We start from the raw sequence: 19,566 nt of genomic DNA, 5'->3' as shown, positions 1-19,566 counted from the left end.
GAATATAAATGTATAAGAGTCAAAGCAAAATTGTAAGTAATTTTTTTTTTAAAAACTGCTTGATACAGAATAATTTTTACGGACATACTTACATTTTTAGGACTTGATTATAGAGTTGCTTCGCTTATAACATTATACTTTGTTGTCTCAGGAATCAATATACCAAAATTCAGATTAATCGGATGATTAGATCGCATAAAAAATTGTTGTTAAAAAAGAAAAAAAAATCAACATGTTTAAAATGGACGTACGGACATTCTGGTAATGATTATAGAGTTGCTACGCTTTTTAAATCGTACCTAACTACCAAAGCTATCCGGACGTACGGACCGACTCTAATTATAGAAAAGCTTCGCTTTTAAAAATACTTATGACCACGTTATCATATTAAAAAACTTTGGGTACTTTTATTGAGTCTTGTAGATAAGGGATAATTTTGGGTATGAATATCAATTTATCGTCCATTGTCGTATCCCTTTACAACCTATTTTTTATTTAAGAATAGTTATTTCTTTCATCGTATTATAAACCGCTTTCCGCGAATATAGAATGTACAATTATAAGAATAAAACTATTTTTTTAGCCCCGAGATGCCGAAGGCACAGGCTAAAAAAACTATTTTTAATCTTATGATTGTACATTTCTATATTCGTAGAAAGCTGGATATAATACGATGATAGACATAGTTTTTTTCGTATGGATGAGAACCGGTTCCTATCCACCGGATTCGAATGAATAGGAGAAATGTAATTTTAACCTTATATAAAGAAAATAAAATTTTAATTCCTAACAGAAGAAAATTTTAATTTGTCAGCAAGATAGACAGGAATCTAAAGGGATAAGACAATGGCCAATAAATTGTTGTACATCTCCAATGATGATACTTAAAATTAACCCTCCTGTAGATTGAAATTAAAGGTTCAAACGTTTAAACACTCAACTATCAAAAATTCCCAAAGTTGTTATGCCAACGATTAATAAAACGTTATTGTGAAACTTTGGGGACTAGTGTAATAAACAGCCAATTGTCCCCCCCCCTCTCTCTCTCTCTCTCTGGGTACGAAGCTTGATTAGTTGGTTCCAGCTAGCAGTGTCCCAACATTTCTTATAATAGTTATCTTTATAAAGGGAAATTTTAGTCGAAAGTTTTAATAAGTGGATTAGAACCGGTTCTCATACATAATGAAAAATCATGTATAGCATTGTTGCAATTTTTTACAAATATTAAAATTATAAATTATTACCATTTTTGTTAGGGGGACCTTTGGCCCCTCAAGGCTAACAAAGCTAATCTTAAACTTTTTATTTTTTATTTTACTATTCACGGAAAGCTGTTTATAATACGATGTGATAAATAACTATTTTGTTTAATCAAACGCGTTTCTAAAGTCTAACCTACAGTAATTAACATCTTATTAAAAGCGAAGCTTTTCTATAATTAGGGTTGGTCCGTCCGTCCGAGATAGTTAGTTTTTATTTGTTAATTTAGGCATTTTAGAATTGTCCTATCGATTTCCAACTTTGCATAGTGATTCCTGTAGTAGTTAGGTACAATTTAGTAAGCGTAGCAACTCTATGATCGTTACCAGAATGTCCGTATGTCCATTTTAAACAAGTTGACTTTTTTACTTTTTTAATAACAATTTTTTATATGATAAAATAATCCGATTGATCTAATTTTTTGATTACTGATTGCCATTACAATAAGGTATAATATTATGAGCGAAGCATCTCTATAATCAAGGATTAAAAATATCAGTATGTCCTTAAACAGAATTCTGTATTTAAGAAGTTTTGCAACAAATTTACGTATAATTTTGTCAAACCTTATATTTTCATATTTTGTATATTCAGTTCTGACACTCAACAAAAGTTAATGTTCGTCTGTCATATCGTTTCAGAGCTTCGCTTTTATGGATGTTGTCATCCTTGTTATATAAGGAGGGGACATTGGACTGTAAATTATACTGGTGCCCAAAGTTTTTTAAATACATTGTCTCATCATTGGCTTAATAAGTTTGATTGGTTTAATTCAAACGTTTCAACCAATAATTTAATCGATAGAATGGATAATTTTGTATATTATCATTGGAAATGAATTTATCAAGAGTTGGTTTATCCTAAAATTATATAAAAAATTTAAACCCATTCTCTTACTACAAGTTTCTTTTCATAAAAAAGTGTCCAAACCCTTCCGCCAATAGTTTTAATCATTATAAGGGGAGTGGTTTTGTTTATTATAATTGGGAGATATATTTATAATTCATTGTCTTATCCCTTAAGATCCCTAAATTGGATTTTGTGCTAGTAAGTTGTTTGTATGTGACGCGGTCCTAGGACAAACGCAGAGCTGGATCTTTAAATCATTTTAGTGGTGAACTAGATCGGGGTGCGCCGAATATCCACCAATCACAGCGCGGCATTTCATAAAATGCTGTGCTCTCATTGGTGGAAAGTTGGCTCATCCCGATCTGGCTCACCACTAAAATGATTTAAAGATCCAGCTCAGGATTCCCAAACGTCGGAGTGGACAAACGCAGGAGTGGGCACTTAACCTAACCTATTTTAACCATATTTTAGATTTTTTTAAAATGCCTAACCCCTGCGAGGGGCTTATTTGTATATTCATATCTCAACCTAACCTAACCTGTATAGAAATACTTACTTAAATCAATATTTTAACACTTCTGCGTTTGTTCACTCCGACGTTTGGGACTCCTGCGTTTGCCCTGGAACCTGCAACGATCGCTACGTGTTTTGAATTACAGTGTAACGCGCTAAATCGCCCAGGGTATTAAGTGAGGTAACACCCATTAGACAACCAACTCTTTGATTTCACGACCTTTTTCTAGAAACCCTAACCGTGCATTGTAATGAGTTGCGCCTGTTTTGGGCCATAACATTCCCCCTATTCTAACTATTAATGTCGCGCATCTGACATAGCAGCAGTATATGTCCTGAAAACCCCCCAAATAAACATTTTATCAATTTTTGAGGAAGCTTAGTGTTAGTCCCTGGCAAGTTTTAGCCTATTTTGTCATCCAACCCATTTCCCCAATAAAAATATTAGAAAGCCAATAAAATTAAAATTTAGTGAAACCAACGAAAAAAGTGAAATCAAGTTTTTTTGAATCAAACTTCAAGAAAAGGTAAGAGTTTCTATCTATCTATCTATCCTTCTATCTATCTAAATATCTATCTATCTATCTATCCTTCTATCTATCTAAATATCTATCTATCTATCTATCTATCTATCTATCTATCTATCTATCTATCTATCTATCTATCTATCTATCTATCTATCTATCTATCTATCTATCTATCTATCTATCTATCTATCTATCTATCTATCTATCTATCTATCTATCTATCTATCTATCTATCTATCTATCTATCTATCTATCTATCTATCTATCTATCTATCTATCTATTTATCTATCTATCTATCTATCTATCTATCTATCTATCTATCTATCTATCTATCTATCTATCTATCTATCTATCTATATATCTATCTATCTATCTATCTATCTATCTATCTATCCATCCATCCATCCATCCATCCATCCATCCATCCATCCATCCATCCATCCATCCATCCATCCATCCATCCATCCATCCATCCATCCATTCATCCATCCATCCATCCATCCATCCATCCATCCATCCATCCATCCATCCATCCATCCATCCATCCATCCATCCATCCATCCATCCATCCATCCATCCATCCATCCATCCATCCATCCATCCATCCATCCATTCATCCATCCATCCATCCATCCATCTATCTATCTATCTAATTTTTAATAGTTATTTCTATTTAATATGTATCTAAATCATTAAGTTTCAACCCATGTATTAAAAAGTTATAACATTATGATTTTGTTATCACCCAATTATGATACAACATTTACCCTCAACGCTAACAAATGCCAGAACATGTTAATAATATTTTTAAAAATTTGGATATAAGATGTTTTACTTGATATACGATATTTTTCTTTGAAAGCAAGGATCTAAAGGGATAAGACAATGGCCGATACATTGATGATACACAAAATAACCCTCTGGTAGATTACAAAATTAGTGGTTGAAAAGTTTATACACCCAACTTAATGACACAACCAATTAAATTTAAAATAGTCCGCAAAGTTGCTAAGCTAACTAATAAGAAAACATTATTATAAAACTTTGGGGACAAGTGTAATAAACAGTCCAATGTTCCCTCCCTACCTGCGTTGAAAGCCTCCAATGTGTAAACAATTAAAATCTTTCAAAATGCTAGTGACTTATCCACCCCCCCGCTAGGGGCTCAAAAATTAATAGTTATATCTTTCATCGTATTATAAACCGCTTTCCGAAGATATAGAATGTACAATTATTAGATTAAAACTAGTTTTTTAGCCCTTAGGTGCCGAAGGCACGGGCTAAAAAAATGGTTTTAATCTTATGATTGTACATTTCTATATTCGTAGAAAGCGGTTTATAATACGATGCTAGACATAGTTTTTTCCTATTGATGAGAACCGGTTCCTGTCCACCGGATTCAAATTAATACGAAAAAAACTATTAATTAATTAATTTTATTCTCCTAGGAATCATAATTTAAATGATAATATACATAACCACGTTAAAGATTATACCTAATTATTACAGAAATCATTATTTAAAGTCTGAATTTGATAGAATGATTCTATCACGACTAAATTAACAATGAGAGGTATTTGTTACGGGATCTTAAGGGATAAGACAATGGACGATAAATTGACAATGATTCTGAAATTATTATTTGAAAACTTTGAATACTTTGTTTGGAACAAACCAATCAAAATTTGTAAAAGTACCCAAAGTTTTTTAAGATAAAGTTGTTATAAAACTTTGCACACCCCACCCGAAGGTGTGTTAGGTTAGAAAAAAACCCGCAGAAACGGTTTACACAGGATGTACTGGGACCTTATGGTGAGTTCAGAACATGCTTTCCCTAAATTGAGTTAGTACCTTCCCATAATAGAAAATTTTAAAATTACTTTTGGTGATCAAATTTTACTTTTATTTTTAGACTACCTTCACCTAACCTCCTTTATTGTCTTATTTTGTCTTTTATGTTTATCATGCAAATTTGCTCACATTACAGTTGAAATGACAGATATTGGAGCTTTCTAAAAAGGTCTCTAACATTTTTCTAGCTCTAATACTTTTCAAGATATCTTATTTCAAAGTATTGCTATAAAATCATCTTTTACACAGCAAAAAGTTGAAATATAAAATTAGTTATTTTAGAGTAAATTACATGTATCTTAACGGGTACAAGATTAATTTACAATCCAATGTCCCCTTCCTTCCTGATACCAAGAACAGTATTGCCATTAAATAAAAATAAGTTTTTGAAAAGAGAAAGGGGGGGGGGGGGAGGGGGGTCCATTGTTTAAATAGAGGGTTTATACAAGGAATAAAGGTACTAAGAAAGAGAGGGAATGTCTGATTGAGCCAATAGGAGAATCGCATCGGAATTTACATTGGATCTCATTGGTTGAAATTGTGTACACATTTTGCTACAAAGGCATGTTTTTTTTTCATTTCATACATACATAAAAGTCAGCTGTAAACAGTATATTTTCTTAATAGAAAGCTTTGCGGAATCAGAATTAATTGCCAAAAAATTTCGTTTAAATTTGAAAGCTTAGTAACGAGGTGGATTCTTAAAAAAAAAGTTAGGCTGGCTACTCGCTGGTGAGGCAAAATTATTTTTGTGAAAAATCATCCAAAATCGAATAAAAAAATTTACAAAAATTATGTAAAATCTTAAAGGGTTATTAACATATGATTTTGTTTAATTTTTGTAGATTTTTAATGTGCTTTTGGATGATTTTTCACAAAAATAATTTTGTCTCACTATCGAGTAGCGAGTCTATAATTTCTTAAGAATCCACATCAGCTTGAGTCGAAAGTAAACAATACTTTTGTCTGCTAGAAATGTTCCTTCTTAGATTTGACGAAAAAAGGGTTCAGAATATGCTTCTATTCTTCTATTTCTATTATACAAGGGATCTAAAGGGATAAGACAATGGATGATAAATTGATGTACATCCCCAATAATTATTCACAAAATTACCCCTTTTGTAAATTACAATTAGTTGTTTTAACACTCAACTTAATGAAACAACAAATCAAAATTTAATAAAAGTCCCCAAAGTTGTTAAGCCAACGAATAAGAAAACGTTAATATAAAACTTTGGGGACTAGTGTAATAATGGGCCCAATGTCCCCTCCCACCCTGGTTTGTTCTCTATGTTTTCATTTATAAGTTGAATCCTTAAAAAAAATGTTTTAACCTGAGGTGAATTCTTAAAAAACTTTTGCCCCACTAAAATCCGTTTGCCCCACTAAAATTTTAGTGAGTCAAAATTACTCCCTCTAAATTTTTAGTGAGTCTTACTGATTTTAGTGAGGCAAACTGATTTTAGTAAGGCAAATGTTTTTTTAAGAATTCACCTCTGTATAACCTCCAAAGGACAGGTACATTTCTAATTCTTGTTTTGGTACACCTAAACCTTATAGTCCTAGGTATCCTTATTATCTTTATATAAAAGTAACAGGATGTCTTTGTGTATGTATGTGTGTACCTAAGGATCTCGCTAACCACTGAACCATCAACATTCTTCTTTATATACAGTGTAGCTTCTCATAGGTCCTGGGAAGGTTTATAACTATTTTGGGGAGAGTACCAACACCCTCCCAAAAAAAATTGCCCTTAGAAAAAAAGAATCCCTTCATTTTGTTTACTTTTTCTTTTTTTAAACTAAAATCAATAAGGTAGGGTGCAGAGGGCTGGCCTTTCTCTTCTACTCAAATGCCCCTAGAGGCCTCTTGGGGGCGTAGCTGTCAACATTATATAAGAAATTGTGTTTAACTAAGTCCTAACTCTTCATGTTTAACATAGAACATACAGATTTTATGGCAATGCTTATATAGTTGCTATGCTTTCTAAATTGTACCTTATACCTAATTAAAAAAGGAATAATCATGCCAAGTTTGAAATTGATAGGATAATTCTAAAATGCCTAAATTAGTGTTTTAAGAAATTAATAAATAAAATAAAGGGAATAGTAGCTTTTGCAAAATTCTGTAAAGTTGTCAGTAAGTTACCAGTCAAATGCGCTTATTAGGTCAAACTGTTTATAAATATGCGCTTGGTCAACATTAAGAACAGTTAGACTTAATAAGCGCATTTGACAGGAATCTTTCTCACAATTAAGGAATATTGCAAAAGCTATTATTCCTTTCATAAATAAAAAAATTTAAGAACCCAACTCTGGTTGATTTAAACAAAATTACAATTTCCATCACTTTCTTTACAATACGTTGGTCTTATAGTTCAATAAAGCTGAAGGTTATTAGCAATCCTTCCTCCTTTACCCTTAACGTTCCAAAAATAGGGGGGGGGGGGGTAGTAGGGAGATTTCATGAAACTCTCCCCCATCCAGTTTTTTTACTCAATTTCTGTGTGTGAAAGGTAGAGGGCCATTATTGAGTGACTTTTTAATATGGGTAAGACACAAAACTTAGAGTTGACATCTTATAAATATAAGAGCGAAAGTATATTTAGACTTAAGCAAAGTAAATTTTCCTTTTCTCTGTAGAACCAATAGTAAAGAAGGGCTGCACATTGAGAGAAAGGTGGATTTTAAAACATGAAATCGTTTTTTTAAAGTTTTAAGTAACCGGCATATACGAATGGGTTAATAATTCCTTTCTTACACAACTGGGAGAAGTTGTGTGATTATTATTGCGAATGAGAAATTTTGTCACCTCGGTAGTTCAGTGAGCTAAAATTGAGCCACATCACTTCGCGGACTGAAAATTCAACTAATTACCTGCCTAAGCCCAAAGTGGGCAAGTTGCGTGATTATTATTGCGAATGAGAAATTTGTTCGCCACCGTAACTCAGTGAGCTACCTTTGTGCATGTCGCTTTTTGGATACAAGTTTCAACTAATTGCCTGCCTAAGCCCAAAGTGGGGAAGTTGCGTGATTATTATTGCGAATGAGAAATTTGGTCACCAGCATAGCTCAGTGGACTCAAGATCCAACTATTTGCCTGCCTAAGCCCAGAGTATCAAGTAAATTTTCTTTTTCTCTGTAGAACCAATATTAAACAAAGGCTGCACATTGAGAGAAAGGTGGATTTTGAAACATGAAATAGTTTTTTTTTAAGTTTTAAGTAACTGGGCATATGAAGCCGGTTTGTCATGAATGGGTTAATAATCCCAATCTTACACAACTAAGAGAAGTTGTGTGATTATTATTGCAAATGAGAAATTTTGTCACCTCAGTAGTTCAGTGAGTTAAAATTGAGCCACAGCGCTTCTCAGACTTAAGATCCAACTAATTGCCTGCCTAAGCCCAAAGTGCGGAGTTGCGTGATTATTATTGCGAATAAGAAATGCAGTCACCTCTGAAGCTCAGTAAGCTACCATTGAGCCACAGGGCTTCTTGGACTCAAGAACCAAATAATATCCTGCCTATGCTCAAAGTAGGGAAGTTGCGTGATTATTATTGCGAATAAGAAATGCAGTCACCATTGAAGCTCAGTAAGCTACCATTGAGCCACAGCGCTTCTTGGACTCAAGAACCAAATGATATCCTGCCTAAGCTCAAAGTAGGGAAGTTGCGTTGTTATTATTGGGAATGAGAAATTTTGTCACCTTGGTAGTTGAGTGAGCTAAAATTGAGGTACATCACTTCGCGGACTGAAAATTCAACTAATTACCTGCCTAAGCCCAAAGTGGGGAAGTTGCGTGATTATTATTGCGAATGAGAAATTTGGTCACCAGCATAGCTCAGTGGACTCAAGATCCAACTAATTGCCTGCCAAAGCCCAGTGTGTCAAGTAAATTTTCTTTTTCTCTGTAGAACCAAGTAATTGACACTCACATTTACAATGTTTTTACCAGCGTAGCTACTCTATATAATTTGCCATGTCGTCAGTGCGACCGTCCGTCCGTCTGTTTATAACGCTATTCTAATAGAGACTGCTGAATTGTTAGTAGCAAAGCAACTCTACAATTGACATGTTAGTCCGTCTGTCAGTTCGTATCGCTGTGGGGAGAAATATGAGTTTTTCGGCTGCTATTCAAGATTGACATCTGAATTTTTGTTAATAGCTACAAAATGGGAATATTAAAAAATAAAGGTTTTTTGATCACTGAACAGAAGATGATTAAAGTCCCCCAACAGATTATGACGTCATACGATTGAATAACCAATGAGATGCCAGCATAAATTTTAGCATTGGTCAATTACAGTGTATTCTGGCCTCTCATTGGCTATTTTATCGTATGACGTCTTAATCGGTGGAGAGACTTTTATCATCTTCAACTGAACATTTCATCTATAACTTAATTTGTTTGTGGCTTCGCTATTTATGGATGTTGTACATTTTTAATTTTAATTAAATAAAATAATAAGTTTTTTTCTCGTATTCATTCGAATCCGGTGGATAAGAACCAGTTCTCATCCATACCTCGGCACCTCGGAGCTAAAAACTGGTTTTAATATTAAAATTGTATATTTTATATCCGCGGAAAGCTGTTTATAATACGATGCGAGAAATAACTATTATTGTCTGTAGCGAATGATCTCACTAACAGCAGAACCAATATGGTTCTCCTTTACAGTGAAGTTTCTTAGAGGTCACGGGATGGTTTTAGGCTATTTTATTTTTATAAAAAGTCTGGGTATTGTTTTACGCTATTTTCTTGCCCTTACATAATCATATTACTTCGACTATAGAGCCCCAAGATGCTAGGGGCGCAGCCGCTAGTATTATATATTCTAACACCCAAGGAACAGAAAGACAGACAAACAGACACACGGACAGACACACGGACAGACAGACGGACAGACAGACGGACAGACAGACGGACAAACACACGGACAGACACACGGACAAACACACGGACAGACACACGGACAAACACACGGACAGACACACGGACAGACAGACGGACAGACGGATAGACAGACGGACAGACAGACAGACAGACAGACAGATGGACAGACGGACAGACAGACGGACAGACAGACGGACAGACAGACAGACGGACAGACAGACAGACGGACAGACAGACGGACAGACAGACGGACAGACAGACGGACAGACAGACGGACAGCCAGATAGACAGTCGGAAAAAGTAAATTATAGAATGAGAACTTAATTTAATTACAACCCTTTCTGTTGTTTAAACACGTCCAGAAATATTTTTTATAGCGAAGCTCTTCTATAATTAGGGTCGGTCCGTCCGTCCGTTTGTAATGGCTGGCCCTTTTCATATATTTAGACATGTTAGAATTTTCCTATCCATTTTAAACTTTGCATAATGATTCCTATAACAATTAGGTACCTTTAAAGAAGCATAGCAACTCTATAATCGCTACCAGAAAGTCCATACGTCCACTTTTAACATGTTGATTCTTAACTTTTTGGATATTCAAGTCCCAAAATTGTAAATACGTGTTGGGCAGTTTTGCAACAAATTTTGTTCACAATTTTGTTTACACTTGTACATTAATATTCTGCTAATTCAGTTTTGACACTTTACAAGTATTAATGTTGGTTTGTCCTACCGTTTTGGAGCTTCGCTTTTTTGGATGTTGTCATCCTTATTTTCACAAAAATTAAAACTATATGTAATTAAAAGATTAATTTATTTTTAGCTGATATTAAAGATTAATGTCTAGAATTTTTTACATATTTTCTACGAAAAAAGCAATAATTTAAATGTAACAAGGATGACAACATCCATAAAAGCGAAGCTATGAAACGGTAAGACAGACGAACATGAACTCTTGAAGAATGTCAGAACTGAATAATCCAAATATGGATATTAAAGTTTTGTCAAAAATATACTTAAATTCATTGCAAAACTTAGGACATAAGGACATACTTACATTTTTAAGTCTTGATCATAGATAATAATAGATAGATAGTATTGGACCCTGTTGTAATAGGAATCAGTACTAAAAAATCAGATCAATCGGATAATTCTAACATACAAAAATATGTTGTTAAAAAAGGTAAAAAATCAACATATTTAAATTGGACACAAGACATTCTCTGGTAATGATTATAAAGTTGCTACTCTTTCTAAACCGTACCTAACTATTACAAGAATCATCATGCATAGTTTGAAATCGATAGGACAATTCTAAAGTGCCTAAATTAACGGACGGACGGACGTATGGACCGACCCTAATTATAGAAAAGCTTCGGTTTTAAAAATGTTAAAAAAAAACAATTTGGGTCCTTTTTAAAATTCTTGATAAGTTGGTGCAGTCTTTCATTGTCTAAACTATTATGGAAAATAAATCTTATCTTATCTTATCTTATCTTACTCCATCAATGAATTATTATCTTCCATTGTCTTTTCTCTGGAGATCCCTGCGTAGTAAAACTAAAATTTTGTTAAGGGATAAGACAATGGGGGATAAATTGATATACATCCCAGGGAGTAAGGGAGGGGACAATGGATCGAATATTCAATTTTTAGGAGTCTCAGACTTTGGGGACTGTCTTAAAGGGAATGTGCAAGAATTTAGCAGTTTCTGACTGAGTTTGGGGACTTGCGCATAGAATGCCGCTACTCATTATGTATGTTTTGAATATTGCAGACGGGGAGAAGGGATAAGGGAAGTGGGGGGAAGGAAAATAAACACTCGTTGTGTTAGTTTGAAATGTAGCAGACGGAGAGAAGGGAGGTGGGGGCATGGGGCAAGGGAAATAAACAGAATAAAAAGGGGCAGTCATATTCTTGCTAGCATCTGACCGGGTCCAATAATCTTTTAATATAAAAATCACACCAAAAAAACTCAATATATTTCATTAAAAACAAGTTGTGATTTCCCTTTACATGACGCTATGGAAATCTATTATTCAATTAACAATCCCTTTATAATTTCCTACAAATTTATTGGATTAAACTGGATTTCATGCCCTTTCTTTGATAACTCTTATATTGAATTAATTGCCCATTGTCCCCTCCCTTACTCCCTGTATACATCCCCAATGATGATACACCATATTACCCCTATAATTAGTGGATCTAAAGTTACGAACCAATCACAATTTCCTATAATAAGTGCCCAAAGTTTTTGTAAATCCTTTGGGTACCAGTGTAATATCCAGCCTAGTGTCCTCCCTCCCTGGAACTTTACAGCTTTACAATCAGCTGATCTTTGTTTACAATTAAATACTGTGTACAAGTAGAGAGAGAGAGAAAGGGGACAACGGGCACTTTATTACACTAGTCCCCAAAGTTTTATATTAACCTTTTCTTATTCGGTTATAATATTCCCAATAATGATACACTATATTACCCCTTCTGTAGATTAAAATTAGTCGTTGAATCATTTAAACACTCAACTTAAACTAAACAATCAAAAGTCCCTAAAGTTATTAAGCTAACGAATAAGAGAACACTATTATAAAACATTGGGAACTAGTGTAATAAACAGTCCATTGTCCCCTCCCTCCCTGGAAAGTGATGATGATTATATTAAGAGAGAAGGTATTAGTTACAACACCCAGGAATCTAAAGGGATAAGACAATGGCAGATTAATTCATGTACATCCCCAATGTTAATACATAAAATTATCCCTTCTGTAGATTACAATTTGTAATTGAAACATTTGGCCACTTAAATTAACCAATGAGCCAACCAATCAAAATTCAATAAAGTTGTTAAGCCGACGAATAAGAAGACGTTATTATAAAACTTTGGGGACTAGTGTTATAAAGTTCTCCTGTAATTCATTTAACCAGAGAGAGAGGGGACAATGGACTGTTTATTACACTAGTTCCCAATGTTTTATAATAGTGTTTTCTTATTCGTTAGCTTAATAACTTTTGATTGGTTAGTTTAAGTTAAGTGTTCTAACGTTTTAACCACTAATTTCAATCTACAGAAGGGGTAATAAAGTTTATCATTATTGGGAATATTATCAACGAATAAAAAAGGTTATTATAAAACTTTGGGGACTAGTGTAATAAAATGCCCGTTATCCCCTTTCTCTCTCTCTCTACTTGTACACAGTATTTAATTGTAAACAAAGATCAGCTGATTGTAAAGCTGATTGGAACAATTGGTGTGCGATTGCCGCGTAGAATTGTGTATCTTAAAATGTCGTCTTGTTGTGTTATGATGATGTTGCGTCCCCTCCCTCCCTGAGTGAGCTCACAGCCTGGAGATTAATTAATAAATTATAAATTCATTCATCATGTTAATTTTCCCCCAGAGAGGGAGGGAGCGGACACTGGAATGGAATTTATACTGGTACCCAAAGTTTTATAACCACGTTATTTTATTTGATGACCCTAAAAGTTTGGGTACTTTTCTTGAATTTTGATTGGTTGGTTTCAGGACTATTGGTGTCCAAACTTTTTAACTATTGATCTTAATCTACATAAGGGGCCATTTTGTTTATCATCAATGGGAATGAATATCAATTTATCAGCCATTGTCTTATCCCTTAAAATCCCTGATTTTTTCAGGGATTGTTAGAAATGTCCTATAAGCGTTAAACTTGAAAAAGAAAGTTTTTAATAACATTTTTAAATCGTAGCAACACTATAATCATAACCAAAAAGTCAATATGTCCATTTTAAACATCTATAGGTCTATATCAGAGGTTAAGTCACAAACAAAATATGAATTTTACATATTTATTCAGACATTGTTTTGAGCATGTTTGCTCTCTTCAGATGTCAATGTAAAACTAAAGTTTAAATTTAAAGGATTTTTACAAATATTTTGGAAGATTTTTAAAAGAAATATCCATTTATTTTTTGTCCAATGTAAACTTGTATAATTTTTAAATATCTTCTTGAAGCTATTTTGGTAAAATAAATATGTATTGGCAACCTAATACTGACAGTTAAGGGGATACTAATGAAAAGCAATATGGATGTAGAATATATATGTTTAATATAACATGGAAAAATTGTTGTCAATTTAGCTTGCTAACTAGTTTATTAGTCAGTTTGTTCATCCAGTAGGAGGGGAGGGGAAGGAGTAAAGGGGGTGGAAGAAGAAATCATTATTTTAGCCTGATGTAAGTTTCATTTTATTAAATCTGGTTTAAGATCTAAGTTATAATATATCCTATATAAGTAATTTTTTTGACCATTAATACATATTATATATTTCTAACATTAATTATTATATAAAAATATTTTATTAAAAAGTGCAATTCATTTTTAAAAAATGAAAGAAAAGAAAAAAAACTTATTTCAACTTTGTTATTATTTCCAAAAAATCTTTTTTTTTTAAATAGATTGTTATATTAGAGTAATATTCATAAATTTAAAGTTTTTAATGTCCACCAATTTTTAAAAGCGAAGCTTTTCTATAATAAGGGTTGGTCCGTCCTTCCGGCCGTCGTCAGTCCTTAACGGTTAGCTCTTTTCGTTAATTTTAATAGGTTAGAATTGTCCCATCAATTTAAATTGTGATTCATGTAGTAGTTAGGTACTACTTAAAAACTTTACCAGAAAGTCCGTACGTCCATTTAAAAACATGCTGATTTTTTACTTTTTTAACAAAAAAAAAAATTTGTATTTTAAAATTATCCGCTAATCTTATAAACGAAGCATATCTATAACCAAGTCCTAAATATGTAAGTAATTCCTTAAAGTTTCATGTAATTTTGCATCAAATTTACTTACAATTTTGATTAGTCTTAAGCATTAATATTTTGCTTATTCAGTTCTGACACTCTACAAGTGTTAATGTTTGTTTTTCCTTCCCTTTTAGAGCTTCGCTTTTATGGATGTTGTCATCCTTGTTAAAATTATGATTAGGGTTGGTTGATTTTCCATTTTTGCTTTCATCTATAGCTGATTTAAAAAAAAATAATTCTAAAACATGTTAAAATTGTATAATGGTTAAACCGCATGGTGATTTCTAAATCTATCTATATATCAGTCTATCTATCTATCTAACTATCTATCTATCAATCTATCTAACCATCTAAATAAAATCTATCTATCAATATAATCAATATTCCCATTAATCTACCTAACCATCTATATAACAATATATCAATCTATTATTATATCTAATGATCTCTCTATTTATCTGTCTTACAATCTATCCATTTAAATATTGAAATATCTATCAACCAATTTATCAATCTATCAATCCATCTATCTATCAATCTAACTATATATCCACATAACAATCTATCAATTAATCTATTGATCTATTCATCAATCTATCTATCAAACTATCTATCAATCTATCTAACATTCTATCTATCAATCAATCTATCTATCTATCTATTTCAATATATCTATCTATCAGTCTTTCTAAAAATTTAAGATACTACTTAGCAATCTCTCTATATTGATTTAAATATCAATCTATCTAAAACTATTCTAAAAATCTATTAAAATAGATAAAAAATTGGGACAATACAACAATTCTTAGAATTCCAATACTCTATTGAATTGAATTATTAGCTTAAATTTTCACCTTTCATGTTAGTTACATGTGCATTTGTTCTTTTATCTATTTGTTTATATATCTATCTATCAATGAATCTATTGATCTAACTATCAACTGATCTATCTAACAATGAATCTATTGATCTATCTATCAATGAATATATTAATCTATCTATCAATAAATCTATTGATCTTTCTATCAATGAATATATTAATCTATCTATCAATGATTTAATTGATTTATCTATCAATGAATCAATTGATTTATCTATCAATTAATCTATTGATCTATCTATCAATGAATCTATTGATCTATCTATCAATGAATCTATTGATCTATCTATCAATGAATCTATTGATCTATCTATCAATGAATCTATTGATCTATCTATCAATGAATCTATTGATCTATCTATTAATGAATCTATTGATCTATCTTGATCTATGAATCTATTGATCTATCTATCAATGAATCTATTGATCTATTTATCAATGAATCTATTTATCTATCTATCAATGAAACTATTGATCAATATATCAATGAATCTATTGATCTATCTATTAATGAATCTATTGATCTATCTTGATCTATGAATCTATGGATCTATCTATCAATGAATCTATTGATCTATCTATCTTTCTACTTTCAAAATTCTTTTTATCACTTGAGATTTGAGTTTTTAAGATTATTTCCCCAAAGGTTTTTAAAATGCATTCAAATCAAAGTGTTCTCTAAATGTTAAAAAATTAAAATCAGCATATCTGATAAATTCATACAAAGATTGATAGATGGATTGATAGATGTATCGATAGTTGGATTAATAGATAGATCAATAGATGAATTGTTAGATGTTACAATAGATGGATCGCTAGTTGGATCAATAGATGGATTGATAGATGCATCAATAGATGGATAAATAGATGGATTGATAGATGGATTGATCAATGGATTGATAGATGGATCAATAGAGGATCAATAGATGGTTTGATAGATGGATCAATCAATGGATTGATAGATGGATAGCTAAATGGATTGCTAGATGGATTGCTAGATGGATTACTAGATTGATTGCTAAATTGGTTGATAGATGGATTGATTTGTCATTTATAAGATAAATTTTAATGTGTTATTTTACTGAAGGCCAAAATTTTATGGTTAGATTATGGGGACACTTAATTTTTCCCTTTGGGTGAACCTTGTTTTCATAATAATTTCATCCAATAGAGATATGATGAAAATAGAGTGTCTGGGAATTTGTCATTGCTACGACTAGGAAAAATACTGGTACTGTGTTTTTGACAATATTAGATCAGATTGTACCAACAATGACATTAATTTTTTTTTAATCACCAAACTTATATGTGTCTTTCAGCTGTCGTATTTCTATAATTAGACCATTACAACTATTTTCTCTATTATGAAATCTATGAAGAAATAATGTTCTGTAGACCTCTACAACTATTTTCTCTATAATGAAATCTGTGAAGAAATCATGTTGTGTAGACCTCTACAACTATTTTCTCTATAATGAAATCTGTGAAGAAATCATGTTGTGTAGACCTCTACAACTATTTTCTCTATAATGAAATCTATGAAGAAATCATGTTGTGTAGACCTCTACAACTATTTTCTCTCTTATGAAATCATGTTTTGTAGACCTCTACAACTATTTTCTCTCTTATGAAATCATGTTTTGTATAACTCTACAACTATTTTCTCTATTATGAAATCATGTTTTGTATAACTCTACAACTATTTTCTCTCTTATGAAATCATGTTTTGTATAACTCTACAACTATTTTCTCTATTATGAAATCTGTGAAGGAATCATGTTGTGTAGACCTCTACAACTATTTTCTCTATTATAAAATCTGTGAAGGAATCATGTTGTGTAAACCTCTTCAACTATTCTCATTAATATAAAATCTGTGAATAAATCATGTTGTGTATAACTCTACAACTATTTTCTCTATAATGAAATCTGTGAAGAAATCATGTCGTGTATACATCTTCAACTTTTTTCTCTATTATGAAATCTGTAGAGAAATCATGTTGTGTATACCTCTACAACTATTTTCTCTATTATGAAATCTGTAAAATTATGCAATATGTGAAGAAATCATTTTGTGTATACCTCTACAACTATTTTCTCTATTATGAAATCTTTGGAGAAATCATGTTTTTCACATAAATATTATCTCCTCTTGAAATGTCAAATATTATGTTCTTAAATTACACAATTTCAGAGTTTAAACTTTTTAAAAGGATTGTATGCTTACAACTTTTTTTTCATGTAAAGCTTTTCTCATTTTCATTCGAAACCGATTAATATTTGGTGGATTAGAACATGTTCTAATAAGAAAAAAATATTTCTAGCATCACATGATGTGCAGTTTTCTACGAATATAAAAATGTACAATCATAATATTAAGAACAGTTTTTTAAGCCCATATCTTCTACATTTCAGATAAAAAAAACTGGTTTTAATCTTATAAATGTACATATTATATACGCAGAAATGAAAGTGTTAATAATACGATGCGAGAAATAACTATTTCAAGTGAAGCTTTTCTATAATTAGGATCAATCTGTTCATCTGTCCGTCTATCTGTTATGTCTGTCCCTCCATAACTGAAAGTGCTTATAATTTGGCATATTAAAATTGTCCTATTTTCAAACTTTAATGAAGATAAAGCTTTAATAAAAGTTAGGTTTATAAATTGTAGCAACTCTATAATTGTAAAACTATGATTAAAGCTGGCTCTTAGCCATACTGAAAAATCATATTTAGGATTAAATTACAGCAAATTATCCATGAATAATATTATAAAAATCATAAAATAAGTTTTGTTAGCCTGTAACAAATTAGCATTACAGACTGCCAGAAAGACAGACAGACTCATTTTATAAAATAAATCAGCAATTACAGTTTGTAACCCACAAATTGTGACACAGTCAACACAAAAAAGTAGTAAATTATTTTTTTTTGCTTCTATGGGCTAACACAACTGGTTTTAAATTTATTATTTTTCATTCAAATATCCTTTTATCTCTGTATTTAAGCAAGTCTATGTAATATTTGTTTAAAATTATAGTTTTGATATTTATTTTTAATACTAAAACTAAAAGATCGCAAAAAAGTCAAAAAATACATACTGGATGCTCATTTGTATACGGAATCCTCATAAAGATATTAGTCATTCAATAGCACCCAAGAATCATATGTGGCATATTGGTGAACTGACAGTAAAAGTGAAAAGAACAGTTCCGCTACCAATTTGATATATCAATTAACCCATTAGTGACGAACCGGGTATTAAAACCCGGTTCCGAAAAATGAAAAAAAAACCGGTTTCCGGCTTCATAATTGCATCATTCTCAGTATGAATCCCCCCTCTACTACCCTGGCTTTCATTTCACCCTGAAGCAGGCAGTTTAGCTTACTTCCGTTTGCCGGTATAGATCAACAAAATTTGAAAATCATGAAAATTCAAAATACCCTTCTAACTTTTTTGTTTTTATAGTAAAGTTGCTGATTTTTTTCGTGAAATCTAATGTTTATTGACAAGTACATCTATTTGTTAATTCGTTTTATTCAAATTATTATTTTTTATATGATTTTTTTATCGTTTTTTTACACCCTTTTTTTGTGTATGTCGGGTTTTAAAACTTCGACAAACGGGCTTTTTTACCCGAAACGGCCGAAATAACCGGGTTTTTACTACAAAACCGGGTTTTAATGCCGGCGGAAACCGCCCAAATAATGCCTGGTTGGTATTTATTGCCAGGCCGAACCGGGTTTTCTTGCAACTTTCCTGTGCACGCCACTAGAGCAAAACAAAAAAATTGGAATTCCGTTTTTACCATTATAAAGCTTCCCTGAGATTTTCAGCTCGATTGGCCCATAAAAGTGGCGCTCGGCACTAATGGGTTAAGGAATGACCAGAGGTGGATTCTTCAAAAAATTTGCCCCACTAATCGCTTATTGGGGCTAAATTGTTTTTGTAAAAAATCCTCCAATATCACATAAAAAATCTGCAAAAATTAAATAAAATCTTAT

At 32.0% G+C, this 19,566-nt stretch overlaps 1 protein-coding gene across 5 annotated transcripts in view; it reads left to right on the top strand.

Annotated features, from left to right (window-relative positions):
* Positions 1 to 19,566, top strand: part of LOC145307188 (potassium voltage-gated channel subfamily B member 2-like) — a 212,482-nt gene that overhangs the window by 1,416 nt on the left and 191,500 nt on the right. For all 5 annotated transcript variants that reach the window (XM_080149550.1, XM_080149552.1, XM_080149551.1 and 2 more), the window contains exon 2: positions 3,095 to 3,149. The gene's annotated coding sequence lies outside the window, so the exon portion shown is untranslated. The remainder of the gene's footprint in view (positions 1 to 3,094; positions 3,150 to 19,566) is intronic.

This window comes from Acartia tonsa, chromosome 15 (assembly GCF_053477335.1).
Source record: "Acartia tonsa isolate MP-2025a chromosome 15, ASM5347733v1, whole genome shotgun sequence".
Taxonomy (NCBI): Eukaryota; Metazoa; Arthropoda; class Copepoda; order Calanoida; family Acartiidae; genus Acartia; species Acartia tonsa.
This window is presented reverse-complemented; position numbering and strand designations above follow the sequence as displayed.